General features: G+C 49.2%; 1 long non-coding RNA gene across 1 annotated transcript; it reads left to right on the top strand.

Annotated features, from left to right (window-relative positions):
• Positions 1-23,097, top strand: LOC122463313. Its single transcript, XR_006286552.1, has 3 exons — positions 1-3,062; positions 13,286-19,729; positions 21,213-23,097. It is a non-coding gene; the product is annotated as an uncharacterized LOC122463313 (long non-coding RNA).
• Positions 23,098-25,707: the final 2,610 nt, after the last annotated feature.

Below are 25,707 nucleotides of genomic sequence, written 5' to 3'. Positions count from 1 at the left end.
TGGTATGTAGATTGTAATGGTAGATTACCTTCAGTCCTTTTGGTACGATGTCCATCTGTCTGCATTTGGAAAGGAAGATGTCTGTCTGTATCTGTACGAGTTTTTTCATGAAGGGGAGATGTTTAACTCCACAAAACCTAACCCTGTTAATTGAAAAGCTTCGTGGGGGACAAAAAACTTAATTTTCGGACTGGAGAATGAAACCCTTCCCCACACTTTTTGTGTGTCTAAACTAACTTGACAGTGTTTGTCTCAAGGTCACAGGTCTAAAGATATTCTGTTAACTGCCTGATCGCCTGCTTACTGAACAGTGCAGTTGCACAGACTATATGCCACCGTGGGCTCTGAGGTTAGGATTTTCAAAGGAGTTGAGGGGAGCTTGATGCTCAGCTCTCATTGGATTTAATAGGATTTGGGCACCTCATTCCCTTACTTTCCTTTGAAAATTCCAGCCTGGATTTAATCCCTTGATTTTTTCATCCATCCTACTGACTGCTCCCTCTGTTTGCCCCAGCTCAGCAGTATAAATGCAAATTGATCTGAGGTTCCCTTCTACAGACGGGTGTTCCATTGGGAAAAACTTTGATCATAGAAAGGCTGCATAGTTTTTAAAGCTTTATGACAAGAGCAAAATGGCTGGAAGGAGCATATATATTGTACTTTATTGAAGAGGCCCAATTTAAGCATACTTTTTCTCTGAAGAGGTCTTACCTGCTGCTGTCAGTAACACCCTAGTTCCACAAGTCCAAAAAGAGGTTTTTCTGCATGGTCAGTCCATGCAATTCACAATACTTTGTATAGTCAGTTTAATTGTTCCCTTCTGTATAGTTAGATCCCATTTTAGGGTGGATCTTCACACCATAACAAGGGAAAGACCTGTTAAAGGAACAGAAAAATGTGATTTGAAAATCCCCCAAAACTTGACCTGGATTTAGACTCCGATGTAACATATGAAACGACTTCTGCCTCTTTTTTTAAAATTATCTTTAAGTGAATGGTCACTTTAAACAGTCTGGGGCTGCACCCAGCTGATTTGCCTCATTTAATCTGAGATGGCATTTGTTCCCTTGTGTTAGCTGCATGAGAGTTAAAATCATCTTTTCTGAACCGAAGCTGACTTAGTTGCCTGGACTTGGTACTTTAACATGTCTTCCTTGTCACTGCTTGTCACAGGGGTCAGCCCACCTGTAGTTCAGAGGGATTAGGACCCAGGTTTGTAAACCAGCTCTGAGATTTACCCACAAGGAGAAGAAATGAAGCAGTCGTATTTCAGTAAGGAAGGGATGGTCTTGAGCTTAAGACACAGGGGTGGGGATCAGGAGCTGCAGCTTTTTTTCCTGGATCTCACAGATTTCTCCACTTAACCCCTCTGCAGTAAAACTGGCTTCATAAGCGCAGGCCAGGTATACTTTAGTCTGATTGCTGCATGTAAGGCACTTTGGGATTCTCTGAGGGAAGGTCTTATGGGGTGCAAAACGCCACCATTGGAGAAAATATAATTTTTAAACCACTGATGTGTTACAGGAAATATCAAAGGAAGACAAAACAGGTGGTGCTGAGAGTAAAAAGGTCGGGGGTGGGGGGGGGGGGGAGAGAAATGGGGATTTCTGATGGGGCTAAACAAGCTTTAACCCCTTCCAGATGCTGATGTGATTTGCAACCTTTTGGGTGAAGCTATTGTAAAATGTGTCATAAAATCATAGAATATCAGGGTTGGAAGGGACCTCAGGAGGTCATCTAGTCCAACCCCCTGCTCAAAGTAGGACCAATCCCAAATGTCAGCTACTTTTGAGGGATGTTTCCAGTTTTATAACGCACACTTGCTACCCAAATCTGCTCTTCAGGGATGTGTTCCCTGCGGAAGTCAGCACAAACCCAATGGTGCTGACTTCCACATGGTGTCTCAGGGCTTTTCTATATAAAGACTTAGTGCGTGGCAAGCAGAGATGTAAATCTGCAGTTCCCCAAGTTGCTGTGTGGATCTTGCTGCTCTGCACTAAAAGTTCTGTAGTCTGCTTTGAGCTAATGCTATTGGGGGAAGCGAAGGGACAAATGGAAAAATCTATGGCGCAGCAGAGTTAAGGACTTTAAGTGTATTAAGTACCAAAAGAATCTTACCAATGGTATTGGTCCATTACTAGAGGAAACGGTAGAATTATCAATTCAGAAAAGGCAGAAGTGTTCAATGTGTATTTCGGGAAAAACCATGATGTAATCAGGCAAAAGATGATGCTCTTTCCATTCCAATAGTAATTCCATGCTATGTTAATCAGCTGCTACTGAAGTTAGACGTCTTTAAATCCGCAGGTCCACATAACTTGCATCTGAGGAGCTTGCTGGACCATTAATGTTGAGTTTCAATAACTTAACACTGGTGAGTTCCAGAAGACTGGCAGAAAGTTTTTGTTCCAATATTTAAAAAAAGGTAAATGGGATGAACCAGGTAATTATAGGCCTGTCAATCTGATATCACTCCTAGGCAAGATAACGGAGTGTCTGATCCGGGTCTCCATTACTCAAGAATTAAAGGAGGGTATTGTAGTTCATGCCAATCAACATGGGTTTATAGTTTGACAGGATCTATTTTCTAATTTGATATCATCTTTTGATTAGATGAATTTGGTAGAGAACGGTAACGGTGTTGATCTGATATATTTAGACTTCTCTTGGTACCTCATGGCATTTTGATTCTAAAAACAATGAGACTGATACAAAACGAACATTGCACACATTAAATAGATTAAAAACTGGCCAACCGATAGGTCTCAGAATGTAACTGTAAATGGGGAATCGTCATCGAGTGGGTGTGTTTCTGGCATTGGATATAAAGGATTCCTATACTGTGATATCGAAGTTGTACGGTAGGTCAGATCCAGGGATCTTATTACAGATCTAAGGAAGCTTTACTTCCTAATGAGCTGTGGCCGTGCTTTGTGTTGTGACCTGCAGGACTGGTTGCAGGATATGGACAAAAGAACTTTCCCTACCTTTGAATAATCTTGGTTTTGTCCCTAGGCTATGGTGGCACGACATATAATGATCTCCTTGCAGGTAATGTACAGGTAAGTGTGAAAATGTTGATTTGCTGGAATATTTTTACTTTTCAAGGACCATAGTTATAGAATTCAGTAATTTCTCAATGGATTTCCATTGAATATTCTTTCTCCCTGAGCTAAGTGGGTGATCATTACCTAGTTCTGAGATTCTATTGTCTGTTGATAGCACTCTTCCACCTCATTGGTAGCGTATGCCGCAAATTGTTCACTGAACAAGTGGCTCTGCTGAGCTGGAGAACAGGCCACTCTTGATGCAAAATAGGTCTTCTCTGCCAGGCTCACTTGAGTTCAGCTTAGTAAAATCAACCCATAAGCAGTCACAAGCAGCCCATTTTAAATAGGCCTCTCTGGTTTCTTATTTCTTACAGCCACCAGAGGGAGAGTGTCACACAGTTCCTCCCTGCTGAAGCAAATGAAGGTGCCATTTCAGAGGAGAAAGGGGGCTCTCATGACTCTTGGTTGCCTGGATTGTTCCATTCTGAGATTGGTCAGCAATGAGGCCAAAACAGGTGACAAAAAGTGACTTAGCTCATTGCCTTTCCAGGGGACTTGGGCTCCTAAGCACCAAGTGAATTTGAAAATCAATCCGCACATCTAGAACAGCCAGGCTGTGGATCTGACTTCTCCTCATGTTTGAATTCCATTTCAAGCTCCTCCTGACAGTGCAGCGTGGCAGTTTCAGCATTTCTTGGCTGGCAAAAGTCATTGGCCTTTGTTGTTGTGCCTGCTAACGCAACCCAAGACAGGTTATTGTTTTCCCCTGCTGTGTCTTTCTCCCACTCCTCTCTCCTGTAAAATGAAACTCTTCTGATCTTAGAATATATTGCTTGAGAATTCTCAGGGAGCTATGTGTTCTGCAAACGCATGTGCTTATAGTCTCAGAGTTTAAGGCCAGAAGGGACCTCCTGTATATCACAGGCCAGGAACCCCTCTCAGCACCCGCACACTAAACCCAACAGTCAAAATTTTTCTGAAGTATTACAGCCCACTAGAGTACTCTCTGCATTAGACAGAGAATAGGAGGGACTGAGGTGCACCAGTGCCCAAGGCCAGAAATTATGTGCCTGAAGTTAAGCATATCCTTAAATGATTGCAGGATCAGGGCCTTGAATTGATCTGTTGTAATATTCCATTCCTAAATCTTCTTAACTTCCTCTTTGCAGCATCAGTGATTCATAGAATATCAGAGTTGGAAGGGACCTCTAGAGGCCATCTAGTCCAACCCCCTGCCCAGAGCAGGACCATTTTTATTGCCCTTCGCTGGACTCTCTCCAATTTATCCACATCCTTCTTGTAGTGTGGGGCCCAAAACTGGACACAGTACTCCAGATGAGGCCTCACCAATGTCGAATAGAGGGGAACGATCACGTCCCTCGATCTGCTGGTAATGCCCCTATATATACATCCCAAAATGCCATTGGCCTTCTTGACAACAAGGGCACACTGTTGACTCATATCCAGCTTCCTGTCCACTGTCACCCCTAGGTCCTTCTCTGCAGAACTGCTGCCTAGCCATTCGGTCCCTAGTCTGTAGCGGTGCATTGGATTCTTCCGTCCTAAGTGCAGGACTCTGTACTTGTCCTTGTTGAACCTCATCAGATTTCTTTTGGCCCAATCCTCCAATTTGTCGAGGGCCCTCTGTATCCTATTCCTACCCTCCAGGGTATCTACCACTCCTCCCAGTTTAGTGTCATCCGCAAACTTGCTGAGGGTGCAATCCACACCATCCTCCAGATCATTAATGAAGATATTGAACAAAACCGGCCCCAGGACTGACCCTTGGGGCACTCCGCTAGATACCGGCTGCCAACTAGACATGGAGCCATTGATCACTACCCGTTGAGCCCGACAATCTAGCCAACTTTCTACCCACCTTGTAGCGCATCCATCCAGCCCATACTTCTTTAACTTGCTGACAAGAATACTGTGGGAGACCGTGTCAAAAGCTTTGCTAAAGTCGAGGAATAACACGTCCACTGCTTTCCCTTCATCCACAGAACCAGTAATCTCATCGTAGAAGGCGATTAGATTAGTCAGGCATGACTTTCCCTTGGTGAATCCATGCTGACTGTTCCTGATCACTTTCCTCTCCTCTAAGTGCTTCAGGATTGATTCCTTGAGGACCTGCTCCATGATTTTTCCGGGGACTGAGGTGAGGCTGACCGGCCTGTAGTTCCCAGGATCCTCCTCCTTCCCTTTTCCATCAGCTGCATCTTGCTTGGGTTGACTGAATGATTCTGGCCTCAATTTCTGGGGGGGCAGGTGTTTGCTTTTTGTCTGAGCATCCCAAGAACACACCCACATGGTCCAAGAAAGATGCTCATCAAGAGCTAGAGCACAGTGAGTGATCACCTACGTATCCTTTCGGCTTGCTGTTAGGGGATTTTTAAGCTTTCCGGTGATGTGAATTAGATACGTCCCGATGTCTGTGTACATCAGAAGATCTCTCCACCTGTGAGCATCTTGATATTCAGATTGGCCTCTTGGTAGAGTGAGAGGGTGAAAAGAGGGGGAATTGGTGTCAAGAATGCTTGAAACGTCAACTGTTGTGTGTTGCTTATAAGGCCCTGTCTAAATACAAATGTGCACTGCTTTAACTATACTGGTGTATCTACTGGTGTACGTCCCCGCCCAGTGTGGATGTAATTATTCTGATACAAATGTACTGACACTGGTATAGCTTATTCCCATATGGGAAGGGGTATAGCTATGCTGGTATAAAGCACCTTTTTGCCAGTATAATTGTCAACGCTCAGGGTTGTGTCCATGGTACTGTAAAACACACAAACACCCTCAGCTGAAATAATTATACTGGGTGTAGACCAGGCTTAATTTTTGCATGGAAGGGGCTATAACTGTATAACAGTACCTTTCACTGGGGGCCTCAAAGCTGTATACAAACCATTAAGCCTCACAACAGGAAGTTAAGCATTATCCAGATGTATGAGAAGAAATGACCGAATAGAAGAGGCAGGTAGTTTGAGGCCCAGAGCACAGGTTCTGTCGCAGTGTTGCCAACTGTGTTCTACTGAGTCTTGTGGGGTTTGGTGGTTTCTCTTCAAGCCCCACCCCCTGGACTATTGTGATTATGTGAGAATCCGTGACAGATATGACAGTATCCTGCAAGTCTCCTGAACAAATCTTATGGAGTTGTTAATTTTGGGGTCCATTGTATTAAAAATTCAATTGTTTGTGTTGTGGAATTGTATATAACTTCACTAGGAGACCCGAGGAATGCAATCTCTAGGAGCATTTAGGAACTTGAAAGGACTTTTGGGGACAACATGTGCGAAGTGAATTTCCTAGGCAATACTTGGGGTGAAGGGAATGCAAATGACCCATCTCCGAGTCCATCCTTTTGTAGCTGAGCCTGGAGCAGAAATCCATTGTCTGGCTGATTAACAATTCACAGTCGCCCCAAAGGCCCATATGGGATGAATGAGTGTCTCCCAAACTCACGAGGATTCTTGTTCTGAGCAAAGGGTGTTATGAACTTTGACCCCCTGCAGAGGGGTTTTCCTGTGGTTTCAAAGACTGCAGGAGCCAGGATGATCTCTGGTAAGCTCATTAGCATGCGTGTAGGTTCTTTTATTGTTTTTAATGTGTTTTCTCTGTAATGCTTTTACCTTAGGAATAAAATATGCTTGCTGTGTGGTAACTTATACCTGTGGTATTTACACTGTATACCGTCTCCGAAGAGAAGTGAAAAGAAGCCTGCTTAGGCAGCCTGCTTCTTGCTGGGTATTTCACAGTGTAGTCAGGGGACTGTGCAGCCTGGAAATACCCCAGTCAGAAGGAAGACGTGTGTGTCCACCCAAGACAGCCCACAACTGAGAGACCAGAAGCCTAGAGTTGGGTGCCCTTGCTGCACCATCAAGGGGGAATACAGGTGCAGTTGCCCTGAACTAACACTTGGTTTTCTTTCTTTTTTTAAAGTTTCTAGCTTTGAGAAGCTGGGAAACATGAATCCTAAGGCTCAAAACCCAGAAGATAAATAAAAAGAATCCAACATTTGTCATTTTTAAAAACAGTCTCATGGTTTCTGAAGGCTTGGGGTTGGTCATGCCGTGTGCAGCGGTGAACGCTTTCCTCTTTACGGAATCTATTGTGTTTTAACTCCATAAGATTTCAGTGTTGGTTTCCACTTAAGAAATTTCCCTGGGGTATTCACAAAACAAAGGCTGCTGCCTTGTCCTAGCTCCAAGGCTAGAAAGTGAAACTGATTAATCTGTTCTCCTGGTCCAAGTTGAATGGTTTGGGGTTTTTTGTTTTTTTAAGACTATATAAACATGATAAAGGGTGAAAAGTGCATTAAGATCAAAAATTTTAAGCGTGGGGGAGGGCTGAATATCAGGCACCTAGATCCACATTGAGGTACCTAAATAAAATGGCCTGAATCACAGACTTACTGAGCCACCAGTTTTACCTAAATGTGGAGGTTAGGCACCCACCTTTGAAACTGCTGCCCTCTGTGTGATTGCATAGCTACCACCTTACACTGGGTAAGGAATGCTTCCAGCACAAGGTTAACTAGACAATGCCACCTTAGTAGTAGGCACCAGTGGAATATTTTCCCACCTCTAGCATCTGCTGTGTGAATAGTTGTTTCACTCTCGTGAATGAATCGGGCTTCCCAGTGTGCCCTGTATGGTAAGTACGAGTTATCCCGGGTTTTTCACAAATAAAAACTGAGGAGTGACATGGCACAGCCAAAATCCCAAAGCCAACGGTGAATCATAGACTATCAGGGTTGGAAGGGACCTCAGGAGGTCATCTAATCCAACCTCCTGCTCAAAGCAGGACCAACCCCAACTAAATCATCCCAGCCAGGGCTTTGTCAAGCCTGACCTTAAAAACCTCGAAGGAAAGAGATTCCACCACCTCCCTAGGTAACACATTCCAGGGCTTCACCATCCTCTAGTGAAAAAGTTTTTCCTAATATCCAACCTAAACCTCCCCCACTGCAACTTGAGACCATTACTCCTTGTTCTGTCATCTGGTACCACTGAGAACAGTCTAGATCCATCCTCTTTGGAACCCCCTTTCAGGTAGTTGAAAGCAGCTATCAAATCCCCCCTCATTCTTCTCTTCCGCAGACTAAACAATCCCAGTTCCCTCAGCCTCTCCTCATAAGTCATGTGCTCCAGCCCCCTAATCATTTTTATTGCCCTCCGCTGGATGCTTTCCAATTTTTCCACATCCTTCTTGTAGTGTGGGGCCCAAAACTGCACACAATATTCCACATGAGACCTCATCACTGCAGAATAGAGGGGAACGATCACATCCCTTGATCTGTTGGCAATGCCCCTACTTCTACATCCCAAAATGCCGTTAGCCTTCTTGGCAACAAGGGCATGCTTGACTCATATCCAGCTTCTCGTCCACTGTAACCCCTAGGTCCTTTTCTGCAGAACTGCTGCCTACCCACTCGGTCCCTAGTCTGTAGCAGTGCATGGGATTCTTCCATCCTAAGTGCAGGACTCTGCACTTGTCCTTGTTGACCCTCATCAGATTTCTTTTGGCCCAATCCTCTAATTTGTCTAGGTCCCTCTGTATCCTATCCCTACCCTCCAGCATATTTACCACACCTCCCAGTTTAGTGTCATCTGCGAACTTGAAGGTCAAATCATAGAAATGGTGGGTGGGAAGGGACCTCGAGAGGTCTAGTCCAGCCCCCTGCACTCATGACAGGGCCAAGTAAACCTACACCCACCCTGACAGGTGTTGGTCCAACCTGTTCCAGAACTGAACTACCCTTAAAGTTTTTCCTAATATCTAACCTAAATCTCCCTGGCTGCAGATTAAGCCCATTACTACTTGTCCTGCCTTCAGTGGCCATGGAGAACAATTGATCACTGTCTTTATTAACAACCCTTAACATATTAGAATATAGATCCCTGACCTCCTAATCTCTCCCATGCTTCAACCACATGCTTCCTCCATTTCCCCCTCCTTGAAAGACCCTTGTCCGATGCTAGTTACCTGGAGAAACAGAGCGGAAGATAAAAGGTGTGGGCCAGGAATGTTAACGCCCAACTGAGATTTGAAAGGAGTTGGGCAATGGGGTAGACACACAGGGTGGCTAGGTCAGAGGCTTTCTCTTGGGGTGTGGTCAGTAGAATGAAAAAGCTGGAGGACATCTCTGAGGTGCCTGGTATCCTGGCTTTTATCTGGCATTGCTGCTTTAAATTCTATTGTGATGTTTAAATGGATCTTCCTATTTTTAGCTCTGATAGCTTTAGGAGGTGACAGCGTGCGCAGAGTTGGCCAGTGGACGAATCTGGTTGATCAGTGAAGATCTGAAGGTCTTCCGCTTTCTCACATCTCACTCATTCCCACCTTCCCTTCTAGATTTGCTCTCTCCTGGCATTGTGGTTAATTTGCAGCTTTTAACACTTTTCAGCCAAATGGGGAAATCAAAATAAAGCCCAGTCTGCTCAAAAGAGAGTGTTAAAATGGGAGCGCAAGCAGGAGCCGTTGCACTCTAGGAAAGGTGAAGTCACGAACCCGTTCCAGATGCACCAACATGTAGGCCTTCTGTGATTCTGGCGCTAACCACAAGAGGGAGCCCTTGCACCATTTAGCCTTGCTGCAGAGACCCATTCATTCTCTGTGTGGAAACTTCCCTTCACAGCAGACACCATGTGGGCTTGCAGAGGGGTTTAGAAAGCAGGAAAGGCTCAGTTTAGCTGCTGAGCACCCTCAAGTGCCTCTGAAGTCCACAGAAATTAAGGGTGCTCAGCACCAGGCTGCAGGATCAGAGTCTGAACTGGGACCGTGGGCGTTCAGCCGGCGCCCAGCTCTGCAGAGTGGAGCCCTGCCCTCGATGGCCGTTTTAGATCTGGAAGCTCTGTGGGGCAGGGGCTGTCTCCTACTGTGTATTCAGCACCTCGTGCTGTGGAAGCGTTTAGGCGCTACTGTAATACAAAGGCATATTGCCTGGCAGCGAGAGGTAGATCTGATGGGAAGCGCCCGTCGCAGCAGAGGAGGCTCCCCCGAGTGCAGTCCTAGGGCGAACAAGGCCTTGTTTGTCACTCTGTTCGGTGCCTCCGTCGTCCATTATGCCCCTCTGACTGCAGGCAGCCAGCTCTGAAATTTGAGTCTGCAAAGGAGCGGCTAGTGTAGTGTCCTGGCCAGAGCGAGAGAGGCTGGGAGAGCTGGTTCTTCTGACTGTGAATATGCTTCAGATTTCTCTATGCCTGTGCCTCAGTTTCCCTATTGGGTAACTCGCATCTTGCAAAGCACTCTGTGAACCTCCAGTCGAGAGCATGCTGGCCAGCACCTCTGTTCCTGAACACACTTCGTGAGCTTCTGTCCTTCCTCAAGGGAGAGCCAGGGGCCAGTTCTTGGGCTATATAAGCCCTGTGAGCAGCTCCTGGGGCCTATGGAGGGCTTGACGATAACTCACTGTCCCTTTAATCGATAATTCTCTCTGGAGGGGAGCATCGTCCTATTTGCCCTTGCTGGAATGAGGGTGACTGTGAGGGCAGGACTTGGGAAGGGGCTGGCTTTTGGGAGAAGCAGACCCCTACAGCATCACATCTAAACAGGCGCGGGGATATTGCTCCAGGCTCGCTCACCTCCAGGTACGGGGGCTGCCTGGAAGTTGCCGGGTGAGCATGGCCCAGTAAGTCGTGCACCAGCGTGTCTCCAGCCTGCCCTGTGCGTGTGACCCACGGCTCCGGTCCAAACGAAGCAACGTTGGGAGCCTTTGAAATGCCCCCTGAACCACTTCTGCAGTCTTTCAGTGACTCAATGGGAGGGAAGTCACCATTGCTCCTGGGAGAGTCTCCACCAAGGTGCTGGCTCAGCTATTCACTGTATCCACCCACATCCCAGGCAGGGACTCGAATGTTGCCCTGAGCTGTGGATAGAACTCCTGGGGGAGCAGGTCCCGGCTCACTTCCGCAGGGGAGACGCTGTGCTCAAGGATGCTTTGAATAGGGCCCCTCCTGCTGACTGGTCACTGTGCCATAGTCGTCCTGCAGCAGGGGTAATAGAGGAGTAGAGAGGGTGGGTCATTCCATCCACATCATGCTGCCGGGAGGGGAACAGAACCCCGAACCCTGGGCTGCCCAGTCTCCTGCTGTAACCACTAGTCAGCCCCCCTCCCTGGCTGTGCTGAGCATGGAAAGGCAGCAAAGGCTTCATATTCTGGGTGAAGATCCATGGGGAAAGCAGCGAGTGGTGGGTCATGGGAAGAGCATCACCCATAGCTGGAAGCTGCACGCTGCTCTCTCTGTTTGGGGATCCCGGCTCCCTGCCTTCCAGTGCAGCTGTATGATCCCATCCCTATTGTTTGCCCCTTCGGGGAGACCAGCCTCCAAATGGCCCATGGAAAGGGGGGCTCCGGAGAGGCTCCAGCACTGAAAGTGTTAAGGACCTAATGGTATTCGTGGCGCGGGTTGGGGGGGGCGGGAAGCGGTGCAGTTGGTGCGCTTGAACCACTGCTCCCTTGAGACACCTCTCTGAGCCCGTGGCTGCTTGGCGATATACATTTATGTATGAGATCCATTTATTTATAGGCTCCTGGCCTCCCCCCTGTAATGACTAGCCCCCAGCCTGGCTTGTCCTTCCCCTGCTGCCAAGGCCTCTGGAGTCTGATCCCACCTCTGCCTGGGACACGTTCTGATCCCAGTCACGCCCCCTGGGCTCATTGCTCTGGTGTCCCTCAGATCAGAACTTTGGCAGCTGGTCTCGTTGAATTCCCAGGCCATAGGGCTGGCACCAAAAGCTGCATGAGTCCTTCATGTTACCCGCTTGGTCACGGCTAGTGCTCGGGGCTGAGGCAGCCAGCTAAATCCCCTCCAGTTGGGCTGTGTCCCACTCAGCAGCGAGAGCGTGAGCTCTGAAGGCGTCACAGAGACCGGTTTCGATCCCATCTCAGGCGAGGGCCCCTGAAAAAGCTCATTCATGCCTTGCTGCACTGGATCAGGGATCCATCCAGCTCACTGGACCTCTGACGTAACCAGAGTCAGCTGCCTCAGAGGCAGGAGAAAGGGAGCCCACAGTGATCAGAGCAGAGCATGGTCTGTCTGGGTGATCAGACCTGGGGGAAGCTTTCTTCCTAACCCCAGGCAGTTAGAGGTTGGCACGTAACCGGCGATGAAATGCACAGCATTTGGATTATCATCCGAAGTATATTTTAAGCGCAAAGATCTTGCTCGTAGCAGCGTTTTTATAAATCCCCTCCATGCTGCTCTGACATCCCAGCCTGTCCTAAGGTCCCACTAATAAAGGAGGCCATTGCAGTTCTGGAAGCAGATGGTTCAAGCCCTGCTGATAAATGAGCCAAGGGGGCATTTGGGGATGATGCAGGGTCATCCCCCCCCCCCTTCCCTTTGTTGGAATAATTAGAGTAGAAGGAAAGAGCAGCTGTTTGGCTCAGCCCAGCTGTGTGATGAGTCTGAAAGTTAGGAAGCAAAAGGTGACCTGCTGGGTGAGGGGATGGACTTGCGACCTCATTGTTTTGCTGCTCTATGGTATGTGAGGCAGGCCTTAACGGACCAGTTTTCCTGGAGGTATCAAGAGGTGCAAGTCTTGGCTTTGCCTTAGACAGCTGGAGCCCTTTGTTATGTACATTTTGGAGGTCCAGCTGAGATCATGGCCCTGCTGTGCTTGGAGCTGTACAGTAAGAGACAGCCCGGCCCCAGGAGCTTACAGACTGAATAGACAAGGTGCTAGTGTTTCCGTTGTACAGCGTGAGGAGCTGAGGGCCAAAGAGACTAATCAGGTTGCCCAAGATCACTGGAACTGAACCCAGCTCTCCTGAGCCCCAGGCCAGGGCATTTACCACAGAACCCTTATCCTTCATAATAGGAATGAGGCTGGTCTTGTTAAGAGAGATTTTTCTCCTAACTGTTCCTCGGGCATTTGAGTTAAAATGGTGTTGACAAAAATAAAGGGCCGGATTCCCCACTTCATATAAATCTGCTCTGCTCCTCTGCAGTGATGCTACATCAGCTTATAGTAGCTGGGGATCCAGTCCAGTTTGTGTTTATACAATCTGTATAAAAGTGTCTCCTCAGTCCAGTATCATTTCCTAGGTGTGGTTGTGATAAAGTCCCGTTAGCTCTCCAGCCATCTGTAACGTCTACAAGGAAAAATCAGAGTAGAAAAGACCTGAATTCTCTAATGTATAAAAACCAGCGGAAAGTGTGCTTGGGAATGAAATCTCTCTGCCGTTCCTTTAATCATTGTACAAGAGTAATTGTTTCTTCCTTCTGCAGAGCTTCATGGAGCTATTCCTCCTGTGGATGGAGGGACTTGAAAATAGTCGCCAGTGAGACCTGTTTTGGAGCCTTCTGCTTACGAATAGGGATGATATCCTTGGAGAAAGAAGAGAGCTAATTAAATCTTCCGGTGAGAGTTGAGCAGGGATGATGGGCATAGCAGTTAAAGTCTCTTAAATCAATTTAACCAGCTCAAATCAACACACGGTAACACCAAGACAAGGCGGTTTATAGTTTTCACCTGATATAGGAAGTTCCATTCAAGGGCTTGTCTGCATGGGGAAATTGACCAGCATAGTTTTATAGTAGAAGCCAGCTTAACCTATGCTAGTCAATTTCCCCGTGCAGACAAGCCCAACCACTAGGCCACCCCACTGTCTTTACCTGGCCTGTTAACTCCTGGAGCTGCAGCTTTTGCTTTTTGCCCTGTTAGGATCATGCCTTCATTTTCACATCCCAGATATTTCCCTCCCCATGGAGGTGTTGCTCAGTGAGTGGGGCAGCAAGTGGCAAAGGCTTTCAAAGGTTACCCATCAGCTGTGAGGGCCTTTCTGTTAACGCTCAGGGCCAAGAACTAAACCTACAGCCAAGTGCAACAATCCCACTTTAAAAGAGTTTCTTGTACAAGGTGCAGCTGAGACCCTGTGGCCTGCAGCCGCCTGCTGGCATCATCTTAACACAGCTGGACCCGGCTTGGCCCTTCATCTCCTCTGTAGAACAGCTGCTGCCCCAGTGTGTCCTCTCGGCCACGTGTGCGGTGACTTCGGTTACCAGCTGGAGCATGCTGGCCTTTGGTAATCTGCTCTAGTGTCTGGTCATGGAGAGGATGCAGGAGTCACTAGGTGTGGGGGAAGGGTGACACACAGTTGTCCCTGGCTAGTGGCTCCTGTCAAACTTCAGACATTGGCTCAGACTAGCCTCACCTTCCCCTGCTGTGGACACGTGAGACGGGTTCACTTCACCCTGGCCTCCCACTTGCCTGCTTACAGGGCGAATCCTTCTGTCTGGACAAGGGGTGGAGCTGGGGCACCTTGTTTGTCCTATTGATCCCACACTTCCTTCTTAGCCACTCCATCCTTCTGGGAATGGGGATTATCAGGGGACCCTTTCATGTACCCCAATGCAGAGACCGGCAACCATATGTCTGATGGTGGTGCTGCCCATCCCTCTCCTGAGCAAACAGCTGCTCTCTGATTCTCTGCTGTGTCTGGCTGCTTGTCCATCTGTCAGTCCATCCTGACCAACTCCAAAGTGGCTTAGGGTCTTCAGGACACTTGCAGATGCCTTTCTCTTCCCTCCCCCATGCCCTGTTTTCACCGTTGCCAGCATTAATATCTATGCACAGGGTCTTTCGTTCCCAAAAGCTGTGCAATCTACATGCAAGGGGAACCGCTCCACCTCTCATGGTAACACAGCCACCTCTGAGTGGATCGTGGCAGCTGCTATAAAGCTTGTCATTTTGCCCTTTCCTCCTCCCCTTACTTTACATTTTCTGACTTTCCTTGTTGATTTATATTTTCAAAGGCACCTGAGGGATGTGAATGCTGTAGGCTTTGGAAACCCAGCCTTGATCTGTATCATTTCCATCTAGAAATCCCTGGGCAGGGGTGGTCTCAACCCTTTCCCCCTCCCTTTTATTTTTTAATCTGGTAAAAGATCCTGGGTTTAACTGCGGAGGCCAAGGAAGGTTGGCCCAGGAGTTTAGGGTACTAGCTTGAGACTTGGGAGACATGGGTTCCAACAAGTTGCTTAATTTCTCTCTGCCTCAATTCCTCATCTGTACAATGGGGATACTAGCAGCATCCTACCTTGCAGGGCTGTTATGACGATAAATACATTACAGTCCTCAGGGACTACACTGAAGGGGCTCTATAAGTACCTCAGATAGGTACCCAACTCCTTGACTTACATAGGTTCCCCACCAGCTGTCGGGTTGTGGTAAGGCTGCTGGGCCGGCACGTGGGAGGCCAGCTTTCTATTCCTGGCTTTACTAGGTGACCGTGTACATATCACTTCCCTTCACTGTGTCTCTGTTTTCCCGCCCAGGCTCTGTCTGGTCTATAAGGCTCTTCTGGGCAGGGGCCGTCTCTCATTGGTTCTATGTACGGCACCTGGCACAATGAGGCCATGATCTTGGTAGGGGTCTCTAACTCAAACCCACCCGCAGGCAGCTGGTGCAGCCGCTAGGGGATTCAGCTTGTATTTTTAAATGTGTATTTAATATGAACTGTTTGTGTCACCATGGGTGGTTATAGCACTTTACAGAGCGCTAAGGATTTTACAATCTGGATTAAAAAAAAAAATGGAGCCAGGTCATGAGGAGTCTGGTTTTAATGGATTCACCCTCAGAAGACTCTAAATCCTCTTCCAAACCCCTGTTCCTTAGCCCTTGTCTAGGCCAACTTGCACTGATTTAAATAAACTGGGTGTGACTCCCTAGATGGACACTCTTATTTCAGTCTGAGTGGCTTAGTTTCCATTAACCTGCTCCTAATGGCGCTAAGCCTGGTTTGAACTGAATTAAGTGTGTCCACACAGCCCTTTGCATCAGTTTAACTAAACCAGTTTTACATCACACTTTTATTTAAAGCTTCTAAATGTGGCTAGTCCCTTACAGACACTGACATCAAGCACAAGGTTCTCTGACGTTCCAAAGCTGCACAGAATGCTGTTTGCTTTAATGGAGCAGCTGGCTGACTATTTCCAATCTGGCCTTGTTTACAAGACGGGAGCGTTCTGCTACAGAACTGAAGGGGCAGTGCAGCATTGGGCCGGGGCTCCCAAGAACCAAACTGGGGCTGAGACAGAGCCGCATGGGGCTCACTCTGGATTGTGCGATGTATGCTTGTGGCCCTGCAGCGGGTGCAGCTGGGACCCACTGTTCAGCATGTGTTCTCTGCTTGTGCCTGGTCCACAAAGGCTGCGAGTCTGTTCCAATCCCAGTGTAATCCCTGATTCCCGTACCGAGTGCCTTACCCTGCGCCAAAGTCGGGGGCTGATGGCCCAGTCCCTTGGTGGGTCAGGACGTGAGCATGGGTGTCAATGTCGGAGGAATAAATAATGAAGTTGCGGCACAAGGGGGCAGGTACCAGCTGTTGTAAAGTGGGATTCCAGCAGCGTTGACCTCAGTGATTTGCCCCAGCTGAGGATCTAGCCCAAGGGTGGTTTTTATGTTCGCTCTTACTTTAAAGGCCGTATTCGGACTTCAGAGTAAATCTGGAGTTACACCATTGACTTAGACTTTAAGGCCGGACGGGATCGTGCTCATCTCGTCTGACCTCCTGCACAGTGCAGGCCGCGGATCCTCGCTCACCCACTGGAACGAGGCCATTCCAGCCTGGCGTCACTGTGAATTAGCAGTGCCCCGCCAGCTCAGCGCTGGAGTGATGCAGCTCTGCAAAGCCCGTCTCTCCTGGGCACCGGTTCTGATCTTGCTTCTGCCGGTTCTACAACACGGAGCACCAATGCTAATGGAGTTACACCTGATTGAGCCCACTCATGAGAGCAGAAGCAGGCCCAGGGTCTCTTGTTTGTTTTGACTGAGAATGTCGGCTAGGAGGATGCTTGTGTTTAAACTATAAAGGATTTTTTGAGCTAAGATAGGAAAGAAATCTGTGAACGTATTGTTACTATTTCTGTTGCTGCAGTACCGAGGCATCGGAGGGTTTCTCATTTTGTGCCTTGCCTGTAAAGCTTCACCAGATTTTTAGGACCGAATGATGCTCTACGGCTAACGAAAATGGTTTTGCTTCTAACAGCAGCAGCTTGGAAGGGCAGCAGCCCAATCGCTCCATAACCTTCGGCTTCACCAAATCCGCTCGGTGCTGCAACCGCGAGATTCCCCTGCTGTTGTCTATGTGGTGACGGATCTGCCCTGGCTGTGTCTGAACAGAGCACTGGGGCAGAGGTGATGGGCTCGGTCCTCAAAAGAACATGGCGTGTTGTGAAAACGTGACCATGCGCGTCCCGGTGGGAGCTGCTGGGCTCTGATCATGTGTGCAGATCTGGTCCTTACTCTGCTGCCTAAATGGGAGCTGAACTCTGTGGGAAATCCGGCCCTGAGCAGTTGTCGCGGGGCTGGGATGTGATAGCCAGAGAGAGGGGAGATGGGTGGGTGCATGGTCACAACTGGCAGGAGTCCACAGGACAATCTCACTCTGAAGATGTGGGCCACATGAGGAGAAAGGTGGGACCTCTGCTCCTAAATTTCTGTGCAGCCTCTTGACTGTATTTGGAAGTCACGGTAATGTGCCCCTGCCCCAAGTGGCCCTGGAGACACTTTGCCTTAAGGCAGCGTTTCTTGACCTGTGGCCCAGCTGTGTGCTAAAGGCCACCAGGACGCACGGCGGGGTCCAGGTTCCTGGCCGTCTGGCATGGCGGGGGTCCAGGACAGCCACCGCTTGCTGGCCCCACTGCCGGCAGGGGTCTAGGATCGCCACCTGGCCCCACTGTCTGGCGGGGGTCCAGAGTTGGGGCTGCCGGCCAGCTGCCTTGCTGCCTGGCCTTGCGCAGCCAGATCCAGGGTCAGGGCTGACTCCCGGCCCCACACAGCCCCCTGCCCAGGGCTCTGCTCTTGGCCCCACTCTGTGGAGGGGTCTCTGAGCCAGAGGTACTGCGCATAGGGGTCTTTGGAGGGACCCACAATGATAAATAGGTGGAGAACCACTGCCTTAAGGGAAGAGAATTCATCTCCATTCCAGAATGGACACAGAGCTGTCAGAGAGTGGGACTCTGGTAGCAGCCAGGGCTGGGGTGTTACGATCTGACACTCCCCTGGCGCACCCCCAATCTCCTGTAATGCACCTACTGTACAGCACTGGGGGGTCAGGCCTGTAGTGCCAGGGGGCTTAGTGGGAGTTCCATGCCAGTACGCACTGCATGATGATCTGGGCCAGTATCACCGCGGAGGTGAGGGGGAGGGGAGAGATGTCTTCCTACCCCCAGCTGGTGATCAGTGTGTGCATCAAAGCATGAGGATTGATGGCCCTGCTCGCTTTATCTGAGTGGGTGTAATTGCAGCTGTTCCTTATTCATGGCGGCGTTTTCATTCCCTCTCCCAGAATTCCCATCCTTGGTTGCTTCTTAAAGCAGCCCCCTGACTGTGAGTTCACCATCAGTCCTCTTGGTCATTCCCTTCCCTTTCTGTCCTTTGTTGGGTGGCACAGCTCCTGCGGGCAAGAGGTGCAGTGGGGTGGGGGCTTCTGTCTGCTTCCATGTGAAATGCATCAGAGCAGGTGTGTGTGGGCAAAGCATAGAGACACATGCCGTCTGCCCAGGCGGGGAAGCTGTCTGTCTTCATTTTGCAAATGTAAGTAACTCAACCAGGCTTTTGCCCCGGCCAAGTGGAAAAAACAACCAAGCAGGAACAAGGACAGCGAGTCCCTAGCAAACTTTGATTTCCAAGGTTGTCTCATCCTGGAGAAGGGTAAGTGTGTGAGTGAAAATGGAAATGGACAGATCTGTCTCTCACGCTAACGGCATATGTAAATGCCAGGTGTTTTAAAGGGAGGGCCAAGATAATAGCACTCACTGCTGCCGGAGGGGTTTCTGTCCATCCATCTCACAGCTCTTCACTATGGTGTGTCAGTGTTATCTCCATTCTACAGATGGGGAAACTGAGGAATGGAGTGGGGCCGATGTGTCCAAGTTGGTGACCAAACTGGGGCTGTAGCATGTGGGGCTGAGTGAGCAGCGGTGCATCACACAGCCTAGAGCCAAAGGCATGTGTCCTGTGCCGTTTGTTTCAGCAGCATGCACACACCGTCCTGCAAATCCTTCTGGTGCCAGCAAACCGGACCTGCTTGGGTGAGCAGCTCAGGAGCAATTGTGGACCTGATCTTTGATGTTTCCACTCTGGAAAACATAATCTGTGCTAATGCACCCACCCCACCAGCTCAAGGTTTAGGGGGCTATTGAAAGCCAGGCAGTGCCTGAGCTGTGTTAGCCCTTCAGTTTAACTGCATTAGCTTGAGAGGTAGCATGATATAACTGACTGGACCCAGGACCAACCCGGCCCTGCTGGGGCTCTATGCCTGGCTCTCCCATTGACCCACAGTGTGACCCTTGGCTATGTCTTGAGGATCAATTAGCACCTTATAGGAGCTGTGGGTGCTCTGCCCTTCAAGCCCTGACCGCCCCATAGAAGTCAATATGAGTTTTGCTATTGCTTTCAGTGGGCAGGAGACTGGGTCCTTAGTTTGCCTTGTGCTTTGCAAATGTAAAGTGTGAGGTGTTGTTTCCTGGTAAGTCATGAGTGCTCAGACCACAGGCCAGGTGCCAGTAACTGTCTGGAGGAAACATACCCCATGTTTGACCCATTTCCCAGGTTGAGCATCTTCCCTTTGCTTCCTCCAGACCTGCAGGCTCATGCTGAGAGGAACAGATGCTCCTATGGTGTCCCCCAAGATGGAATGCTGAAGTGGGGAAACGATGCCTTGCTTAGTAAGTACTGTGTTTATAACCTATGCTAGGAGAATGAGAATCTCTGTTGCCCTCTAGTGACTGATTCACATTAAAAAGTAATTGAGAGCTAATTTCTCTGCCTAGGAGTCTTAAGGACGAATTTTCAAATATATTTGCAGGTGGGCACCTAATGGTGTTTTCTAGAGCAGGGTTTCTCAGCCTTTTGGATACCAGGGACTGGCTTGCTGTCTTCCTAAACTGTGTCAGGGAGATCTCCTGGGACTCCTGCCGGTCCTCGGACTGGTCATTGAGAAACCCTGAAACTACCTTGGTGCTGATCTGCATCTTTAGACACCTAAATACCTTTCAAATCTGGCCCTTTGTCCTTTTAACTCAAGCAGTATAGGCTGAGGCTTTGATCACTGAAGGTTCAGGGTTTGGGTCCCATCATTGATCCATGTTAGCTAGTTTGTTTAGCCAATGTCGAGGGAGCATCAGGGGAGTATGGAAAAGGTAAAAATATTCATCTGCCTGAACAAAAGGCCAACCCTTGAACTTCTCAGAGCATCTGTACTTTGGGCATGTGGCTTCGTGGGCTTTGGTTTGTCCCAAAGTTATCACACATGAAATCTCATGGTACAGAGTGGGATAGAAAGAGCCAGGGAGGAGAAACCTGACACGTGACACTCAATTTCTGCACCTCTGACACATTATGGCCCCATCCTCCTGCCAGCCAGCTCAAGGGGAGTTTTGCCACCGAATTCTAGGGGGATGTTTATGCCGGCTCAGGCTCACCCGTCCTGTGCTCCTGCACTGAAAACAGCTGTGTAAATGCTGCACCTCAGGCCTCACTTGGGGCTCTGAAACCTGGGGTGAGTGTGGGGGTGGCCTTCAGCACTTAGTGAGGTAGCATGAGCCCACGTCTGTGGATCGGAGGCTTGTTGCCACAGGCTACCATTGGCCACAGAAGTAACCAATGGAAGCAGCAGTTAATTCAGTAACAAAGGGCCTACAGTCATCAGGAGTCCTTCTGAGGACTGCCATGGGCTTTGGATCAGCCCAGGAGCTGGGTTTGGTTTGTATTTAACATAATATGAAGAATAAAGCTCAAAGTCTATGATGGATGTTGGCCTCATTGTATGGGACTGTTGGCAAGGGGTCAAACAGGCTCTCTCCGGCACTTGGGGCCTGCTCCATTGGTCAGCAGGTGTTTTGCCACAGACTGCAAGGGGGGCAGCAAGTGACACTTAACAAGGATTTTGGAGGCACATGGATTTTTCTCCTTTCCTTGATTTTGTAGGCTTAGCCTCTGCTCAGCAGCCTCCTTGATATTGCAATGTATTGAATTTGGCTGCTACCAACCAGCCTTGATCAGCCACTTTCATTGCACTTGGGGCCTGAGTGAGGTGTGTGCGGAGATCTTGGTGAAAGGTCCTTTAACCTTCCTTGTCAATTTCCCATTTCCATCCTCCAGCTTGGAAGAAACACTTCTATTTTTTTTTTTCTTCCTTCATCAATTAAGTACTTGTAGGAAAACTCCATGCTGGAGCCTGGTAGAAGAGAGGAAAGGAGCGAAACACCCTAAGGAAAGATGAGAAAGCTGAGCACCAGAGGAATGAAGCAGGAATGGAAGACTCCCTTTGACCTGAGTGGGCTTTGGAGAAGGCCCCTTAAGCCATTGTATGGTTTGTGTGTCTGCCTGTTTATCAGCCCACAGTGAAGGTCTCTCTAAACAGAAAATCTCTTCTTTGGAAAGATTTGAACTTGTCGCTGTTTGTTACTTAACACTGACAAGTAACCCGCCTTCCCCATCCTCTCAGCCCATGGCTGAGCAGCGCTGTCCTATTTCTGTTAAGAGCTGATCACCACTGTCCAATTGGTTTTTTTCGCATGTGTGGAAAAATGCAGGGTCTTCTCCATAACAGAACTGCAGCCTGATTTGGGATACGGGGCAGGAGAGGTGAAGTTCCAATTTAAAAAAAAAAAAAAAAAAAAATTCTATTTCAAAAAAATAAACTCTTATTAAAGCCTTCAGGGGTCTAGTGTTTGGGGCCTGATCCAATGGCGATGGACATCATATGCAGACTCCCACTGACTTCAATGGATCAGTCTCCTGAGGATGCTCTCCCTGCTTCAGCCTAGCGCTGAATAGCTCAAGGGGAAGAGTTCCCTGGTGTTGCCTTGTGCCGTCAGTTTAGCTATGAAAAAAATGGACAGCCTGATCAATCACATTATGATCCTTCTACAGCTTGAGCAGGACTGGCTGGCAGCAGACCTTTGGCCCCCTCTCCTGGAGCTCAAGAATGAGTGACCTTACCCAGGGGTACTTTCCTAATGGCCTACCATCAAATTAGCCCTATATCAGAAAAATGCCCATTAAGGCTTATAATGAGCTGCCACTCCATCTCTGAGGCTGGAGCTAGCCTGACACCTGCCTGGCTGCTTTATTATAATGAATTTCCTTAGCAGTGGGGTAAAAATATTTCTGTGGGGTCTCTTAGCAATTTAAATTGGCTGGGGCCTACACACCCACAAGTGAGGTCCGTTAGATTTTAACTCTACTTCAAAGGCAATATAGGAGCTTGGGTGGCTGGAAATACTGAACGACAGGAAAGAAACGCAGTTCTCAAGAAACCAGCAGCAGGATTAAAGATGAGATGCCTGTGAAATGCAGGGAGAAAGGTAGCACTCAGCTCTGCCTTGCCTAGGATCTGAAGATGGTCACCTGCTAAACTGGGGGGTGTGGGAAGAGGCATTTATTTTTCCAGGGGAAAATCAAAATCACAACCTTAAAAACCTGCACTTTGCATTCGAAAGGGGCACCCGCGAAGTCATTTACAGAATTGCCGCATTCCTTAATGACTCTCATCAAGGCCTGATCCAAACCTCATTCCTGGGAGCCTTTGCAGGGGCTTTTGGGTCAGGAACATCACTAAGTAAATAAAGCCCCAGTGGGGCGGTGAGTCACCATTGGCCTGCCCCTGGCACAGTCACTGACACTGGCTCAATGTATGTACCCAATGCCAGCAGATCAGACTGGGGCTTGGTGTTTTTGCACTCTGGGCTGTACCAGTGTTTGGTGAATCAGGCCCCCTCTGCGCTCCATCATTTGGTCAGCAGGCTCTACCATGCCATGAACTACGTCTAATGGCAGTGGGCGTTTGGCTCATTTTCACCCACTGCTGGGTAAACTCCTGGCTCCACTGAAGGCAATGGAAATTTTACTTCTAGGGGGGCCAGGATTTCACCCCTTATGTTTAACTCCAATGCTGTTTTTCTGTCTTTTAGCTTCTTCTTTCCCTTTCCTGGAAGAGTCCTATAAATAAAAGTCACAGGGTAAGAGAGACGGATGCAAACAGACAAAAGAACAGGGTTTTTTGTTAAAAACTTTCCACTGAAACATGCTCAAACCGCTTGTTAGTTAAAGGCGGGGGGGGGGGCAGGGACCCACCAGTCATTTTCTGTAGGGCGGGTCAAGGTGACAGGTACATGCATGGCTGTGTTTGCAGGTGTGAGTGTGTATGGATGAGGGGCTGGGAATCTGTGTGTGTGCGTGTGTTTGAGTGTGAATTTGCATGTGCATTTCAGAGGGTGGGCGGCTGTGAATACGTATGTGTGGCTGCAGCGATGAGTGTATTTATGGATGGCTTGTCTACGTGGGGGCCATCTAATCCGAATTCACTAAAGGTGTGAAGTTGAGGGCGTTTAGTGAAACCACCTTAAATCCCTGTGAGGAAGCTGTTATGCAGAATTAAAGTGGCCTTAACTGGGTTTCGTTTAATCCACTTCACATGGGCCTTAATTTGGATTAATTTTCCCAGATGGCCCCGTGAAGACGAGCCCAGAGAAAGAGAGAGTTTCTTTGCCTGTTTCAGAGTAGCAGCTGTGTTAGTCTGTATCTGCAAAAAGAAAAGGAGGACTTGTGGCACCTTAGAGACTAACCAATTTATTTGAGCATAAGCTTTCGGGAGCTACAGCTCACGTCATCGAATGCATTCAGTGGAAAATACAGTGAGGAGATTTATATACACGCAGAACATGAAAAAATGGGTGTTATCATACACACTGGAAGGAGAGTGATCACTTAAGATGAGCTATTACCAGCACCCATTGTTTCATGTTCTGTGTGTATATAAATCTCCCCACTGTATTTTCCACTGAATGCATCCGATGAAGTGAGCTGTAGCTCAGGAAAGCTTATGCTCAAATAAATTGGTTAGTCTCTAAGGTGCCACAAGTCCTCCTTTTCTCTTTGCCTGTTGGTGCCCCTGAGTGTAGGGGAGAGGTGTGTGGGTTAGGGGAGGGGGGGCGCTGCTGGGATACCAGCCCTTTAAATCCGGTCCATGGCTGAACCCAGCCCGGTGCAGCTGTGTGATTCTGGCCTTGACTCACCCCAACCAGGGAGATTTCCCCCCGCCCCCGTCATTCTGTCCTTGAGAAGGTGAAAGGTCTGGGGAACATGGAGCCAGGGCACCCCGGCTGACAGGCTCCTTTCCGAGAGCTGCCTCTCCTAAACCTCGCAGAGCAGGAGCAGCTTTCTGGGACTATCTCCCCCCCCCCCCAAATTGAGAGGTGCGTCTCGCTGCTCGTGGTAAGGATTTCTGAGAGAAGGGGTGCGGGGGGAACCCCAGCCCCCAGGAAGCTGCAGTTAACACCATTTGCCTCAATGGGTTTAAAATAACCTGCCCAGGCTGCTGGAAAGCAGAGAGGGAACCTCAGCCAGGGCGGCTGGCGTTTCCCTTAAGGGAGGGACAAAGATCGTGTTGGTCTTAAATCCCAGGAATTAAATAGCCCCCTTCCCGCTCCCGCTGACTGCAATTGACAAGACACACACCCGGCAGCTTTAGGACACAGGTCGGTTCTTGTCGGTCTCACCCCCGGGAGGCTTCCCCATCTTCTGGCGCTTTAAATCCAGGGAAATCCTGTTTTAAAAAATCCCACTTAACCTCTCCCCTTGTTCTCCCCACCCCAGCCGGCGAAAGGGGGACCCCGGGACCCCCAGCAGAGCCGCCCGCCGGCAGGCAGCAGCAAACCCCTCACACGGCAGCCCCGCCACGGACAAAGCAACATTTCCCCCCTTTTTGTGTGCACAGGACAATGCCGCAAGCGGGGGATCGGCTGCCTGGAAGGGAGCAGCCCCTTTCCCCGTGTGTTCACATGGGCTCACGCCTCCTCCGCCGGCCATCCTCTGCACCTCGCTCCGACTGTCCCCCGGGTTGGCGAGCCCCTGGCTGGCCAGTGGGTCGCTCCGCACGGGCTATCCCTGTCCGTCACCGGAGCCCAGCACACAGCAAGCGCAAGAGGTGCCCAGGGCAGAGCGGCCAAATCGAGCAAAAACAACCAACCTGGGAACTGTAACCGCACAGACAGTATTTATTGCGCAAACCCGGCTCCCGAGCGAGGAGATCTTCGCTCTCTGCCTTACCCTCCTTTCCTTGGCGTGTCCCGGGGGTTAGGATCCATCTCCTCCCCGAGGAGCGATGCCAGGGGAGAGGCGTCTGAGTCCGGCTTCTCTCTTGGCATTCACCGCGTGCCTTAATTGTATGAAATTAAATCAAGGTCCGCTGTGAACACGAAAAGCGGAAGCCGAGCGGAGAAGGAACCGGAGTCACCCCGGATTAGCGAGAAAAGCTCCTTTGGATGGTTCGCGCGCCGCGGCTCCTCCTGCAGAAGACGGGGACCGGGGCTGCTGCTGCTGGGTGCGGATAACTCCTGGCTCTGCCTCCACGCTTCACTTTAGGGTCTTCCGCTCCCAGGTCCCTTCGTCTCCCGTGTGATCGCGGTCGGCTTCTCGGCTCCAGCGCGGCTGGTTCGTTTGGTTTTTTTTCCCTCCCCTCCAGTGCTGGGATCGAGATTCTCCACCCCCACCCCCTTCCCCGACCCGGAGATCCCTCTTCTCTGCCGCCGCTGGAGATCGGTTTTCCTTTTCGCAGGGGACACAAACAAGGATCATGCGAAAATAAATAAATAAATAAAATTCAGGGCAGGCATTGGAGAGCCTTTGAGGGGGCAGGGGA

This window comes from Chelonia mydas, chromosome 19, assembly GCF_015237465.2.
Source record: "Chelonia mydas isolate rCheMyd1 chromosome 19, rCheMyd1.pri.v2, whole genome shotgun sequence".
NCBI lineage: Eukaryota > Metazoa > Chordata > Testudines > Cheloniidae > Chelonia > Chelonia mydas.
The sequence above is the reverse complement of the archived record's forward strand: the minus strand, read 5'-3'. Positions and strand labels throughout refer to the sequence as shown.